Here is a 5024-nt window from a genome sequence, read left to right as displayed (position 1 = left end):
TCCACTTTGCTCTCCGAGGAAACTCAGAGAATTCCTCTTTTTCTGTCAACAACTTCAAAGCCACATGGAGCTAAGAAGAGCATTTTCCTCTATTTATGACCAATCAGGACAAGGAGTTTTAACCCAAGTCACTATTTTGAATAATGGGACTCTTAATGCCTTAATATTTTATGTATATATACCACATTACATCATGTTAGTTGTAAAGGAGTCACAGATATCCTGTGTTGCAGTTTCAGTGGACACCTTGTCAATTCTCTTACCTTATTGTATTTAAAACCTATTCAGTTACCAAAACTCCTTTCTCATAATAAGGTTAAACATAAATAGATCATGAATTAGTGTAGTACACACACCCTAAGTTGGGACTATCCGAAAACGTACTGAAGTCTTATCATTCTTTTAGTCAGACATTCAGAATTAGAATGTGGCTCCATGTATATACATGTTCGCAAACTTAAAGAGAATAAGCAATAGTAATTAATATGCCACCTACCCTTTTTGCCTCTTTAAGCCAAACTTTCACATGCACAACTTAAACTACTTCAAACCAGGTATGGTCTTATTTTTCTTCTCATCCCCAATGTTTAGCACAGTACTTGGTGCTAGGGCAAGGGAGAGTCACAATGAAATCAGAGTAATTAAAAGACTAATCAGTTAATTTAGTTTATCGATATGACAAAAGCAAAACAAAACAAAACAAATAAAAACCGATACAGCAAAACACCAAGATGAACACTTTCAAAAACGTCAGATACCACACTGGCAGAAAGCAAATATTGATCTTTTTTTTTGAATGCAGATGAAATTTAATAACTGAAAAATAAAAAGGAAAAACACGGGCTTTGCACGTTTGAGAGAGTCTAATACTCCTCTCTGAGGAGGGGTCCAAGGCTAGGAAAGCTCACCCAGATCTAAGGGAGGACAGGTCCATGAAGCAATGGGTATGTATTAAAGTCTTTGGCCGGTTTGGAAGAGGAAGTAGTGGTTCAATTCAGGAAGGTCTGTCCACAGAGTCCCTGGATCAGGTTCAGAGAAGGAGAATGTTGAATCATGTTGGACCATGAAGGGTAAAAGGGAGCCTGTGGTTCATATGCAAATATGCTATCAAAACTTGGGGAATTTCTGCTCTCTTGATACCAGCGTATAAAATGCTTGCTGGTACCTGAAACTGGCATAAATGATTTAGTTGCTAGATGAAGCAGAGGCAGAAGCTGATGCCACTTCATCTTGGAGGGCTTCGTTATACTGGGACACCCAGCTCCAAGGCTCCCGATACTGGGTCTTTGCCACAAAGCGAAGCACTTGCATGTTGCTGGTCTCTTGGGCAGGTCTGAGTCCCCAGAGGAACTCGTGCTAGGGAGGGTCAGTGTGGGGGACTCGATTGTACTCCAAATACTTCTGGTGAACAAACTTATCCGTGACCAGCTTCTTCACGTCCCCGAAGGTGTTGTGCCTCTTCTCTGGATCCACCCGCAGCTTCTTGAGCACCTCCCAGACCAGGGACTCCGAGGCCAAGTTGCCCTTCATGAAGGTGAGGCTCAGGATGACCATGAGCAGGCCCATCGTGGCCACGCCTTCTTCGTTCTTCATGCCGTTGCCCTCCAGGTGCTCCAGCTTGTAGATGAGAATGTAGGCATGGTGCTTCTGCTCTACCTCCTTGAGCTGCAGGCCAAAGACCTCCTCCAACGTGTGGCCTTCGGGCTCGATGATCAGCGAGGCCAGGTCCTGCAGGATGGTCTTCACCATGTTGGCCTGGGGTATAGGCACTTTCTTCTGTTCCTTCACCAGCAGGAACTGCACCAGCTCGTTCACCTTCTGCTGAATCTGGGCCTCGGGGAGCTTGGCCGGCTTCTGGGCCTGGGAGGAAGACGACGATGACGACGATGAGGTGGACGGCATTGGCGGGGTCGCTGCGGGCCTAGGCTCCTCGCACTCTGCCTCCTCCATGACGTCATCGTCTACCTGCGACGGGCCCGCCTGGGCTGGGTCCTGGGCCAGCGCCTGGACTTGGGCCTTGCTGAAGCAGAGGCCGCCCCCGATGGTGCTGGGGACCTTGCTTTCATCGCGACTGCCGCTCGGGTCGCTGCAGCTGGCACCGCCACCATTGTCATCACTGCCGTCATCATCGCCGCCACTGCCAGTGCAGGGAAGGCCTCAGACTTTCTTTTTCTGTGACATACTGATCCCCACTTGGAACGAACCCCAGGGGATCAAGAAGCTTCCTTTGGGACCGCAACAGCAGGATGGTTTGGGGTGGCTGGCTCTCTCAGAAAAGCCTTGGACAGAAGGATGGATGCTGCTGAGCCCCCCCCAGTCAGTCTGCGACTGGTCCAAACATCGATCTTAAACCCCTACTGATGAAAAGAAATAGAATTTAGTGTAAAGGAATTACCAGTGGGGAGGGGATGAGAAACCTCCAGGTTTTTGTAGTTTAACAGAATTCTACCAAGTGTTTAAAAGAAGAATTAGTACCCATAACACAAAAGTTATTCTCAATAAGAAACCTTTCATGGAACAAAAAGACTCATAATAAGTAATCCAAGGAAGGAAAAAAAGCGGAACTAATTGCCAATATCATGTATGGAAAGTTATTCAAAAAATTTAAATAATATCCTGTCAAACAGACTGCAATCAGTCACCCAAGACGTCATTTCTTGTGGAGAATTTGGATTTATGTCAAGTATGCAAGGATGATTCAACATGAGGAAAACGCTCAAAATGGTTCTTCATATTCAAAATGAAAATTACCTAAGCCACATAACTATCTCATTGGACGACTAAAAAGCCTTTGACAATGGAAAACACTCACATATTCTATAAACCCAACCAATTAAAGTTATGGAGGAATATTTTTTTAATATCATAAAGGGGTATAAAACCACAAATAATGACTATATGAAATGGAGATAGACCAGAAAGTATTGAAGTCGTATGGGGAAATAAAATGGAAGCCCACCATTTCCTTGATGTTATTTGATATTGTTAGAGATTTGTTATCAACAGCAACAATACAAGAAAAATGTAAGCATACTGTTTGTTATATACTCTTTGTTATATTGTTCTCTGAAAGAGGGATGGGGAGGAAAATGAGGTGAAACCTTGATGGTATAAAAAATCAAAATCATCTCTGACCCATTTTTGAAAAGAGTTTGAAAGCCCTTATCAGAGGAAGAAGAAAAAGAATTGTTCTTGCAAGCTTGGGTATCATGAATCAGACATATTAGGTCCTTAGAACTAAGAATTACTTAATAGTCACACTGAAGTCCTTGAAAAGAGTCCGAAATGCCACGATACGAATCTGTACTTGAACATATATTGAGTTGCAGTGATTTTCAGGGTTCATTCAACCATACACCAACATGGTTTGTAGGAAGGCCTGGGTTGTTATCCCAATTTTGACAAGTCTCTCTTGTTAGTGGCATCTGGGTGGGTCAGGGAACAGAGTCCTGAGCCGAGAGTGAAATTTGGTCTCACACAATTCCTAGCTGCATCACTTTGGCCAAGTCACTAACTCATCCTGTGTCTCCATGCCCTCAAATGGAATAAATGGAGATAATGAGAGCATTATTTCAAATGAGATGGTAATTGTAGAGTGATTAGCATAGTGCCTGGCACACTGTAGGTTGTATTGGGGGTCATGAGGAGAGAGGGTCCATATTTGCACAACCTTCCATGATGCTAGTGTGTGTGTGTGTGTGTGTGTGTGTGTGTGTGTGTGTGATTTAGGTCCAGATTTAGACACATGAGCCCCGCAAATTGAACATCAAATCATGCAGCTGAGAGTGACAGTAATGAGGAGACCATGTCTGGAATAAGCCGTTTTTATAATAATTCTTTTGAATAGGCAGCCAAAACTCTTCTACATTTCTTAGGATGTGTATTCACCTACATCAAAATGATAGACACCTTTTAACAAAGAGTATCCTCATTAACAAGAGAATAATGAGAGACTATAACAACATTCATAGTTACAACATTTAATTCAAATATAATTATTTTTTTAGAAAAAAGCCTGGGACAACAATTACATGATAAGTTATGACTGAGTTTTTCTTTTATTTCTTAAGCATTAGGGAATGTGAAAGTGGATTACATTATCGAAATAAATTAAAACTAAACTTCTAAAACAAATGGTGTTTGTCTGAATATTTGTAGAAAAAAAATGGATCTACCGTGGTATTGTTTCCTCATCATGAAGACAGAGTAAGCCTGATTTAACACTAATGTGCAAAGACAAAGTCTCCTGGAAATTTGTCTACTTGTGATTGCAGAGGTAGTATAGTTGATCATTGTTTAGCACCAAAGGCACTTTTCTCCCAGGATAATTCGAGCTGAGTGGTTACCTTCCTCAGGTGGAGGGAATTTCTGTACTGAAAGTGCAACAACCTTCCCACAGCTAAGAAGTAGACTGAGATTGAAAACAGCATAGTATAAAAGGGATCGTCTCCATTCCTTCTTGGCAAAGAAAAAGGGAAATTTGTTTGTGGTCCCCATCATCAACTGTTCCTGTTTCTTTTTACCCTCCATCTCAAACCCAAGTCCAAACTAGAATCGGGAATGTTAAGGAAAGGAGCCGAGATGGAAAAATTGGCCTGGCCGGGACGCAGAGGTTCAGGTTTGAGGGCTGGTCTGATTGGGCTGGCTCAACTGGGCAAGGGACTTAACTTTCCAGGGCTTCAGCTCCTCATTTGAAAAATTGAGGGTCGGAGAGGAAGAGGCAGACTAAATGCACTCAGAGCTCCCCTATAGTTCTCAGTCTATGGTCCAGTGGGAGACCCAGCTAGTCTTCCCTACACCAAATCCAGGGTCACATACAGCCGTGTCAGGCACTTACAGGGTTGCAAAAATCCAGGATTATATCTACCTAAGGCAGGGAGGGTAGCATCGCACAACTTTGGAGTTTTGTCTTTCGCCACTCACCCCAGTCACCTTGTTGGTTTTTGTTGACCAGATGTAAGTCGAATCCATAATATCACCTTCAGCAGCAACTGGAGGAACCCAGAAAATAGGGCTATAGAACA

The 5024-nt window shown here is 43.0% G+C and overlaps 1 pseudogene; it reads right to left on the bottom strand.

Moving 5' to 3' along the window:
• Positions 1–1155: 1155 nt before the first annotated feature.
• LOC140516989 (non-structural maintenance of chromosomes element 3 homolog) lies at positions 1156–2181 on the bottom strand (annotated as a pseudogene).
• Between the last annotated feature and the right edge of the window lie 2843 nt (positions 2182–5024).

This window comes from Notamacropus eugenii (genome assembly GCF_028372415.1).
Source record: "Notamacropus eugenii isolate mMacEug1 chromosome Y unlocalized genomic scaffold, mMacEug1.pri_v2 SUPER_Y_unloc_2, whole genome shotgun sequence".
NCBI lineage: Eukaryota > Metazoa > Chordata > Mammalia > Diprotodontia > Macropodidae > Notamacropus > Notamacropus eugenii.
The sequence above is the reverse complement of the archived record's forward strand: the minus strand, read 5'-3'. Positions and strand labels throughout refer to the sequence as shown.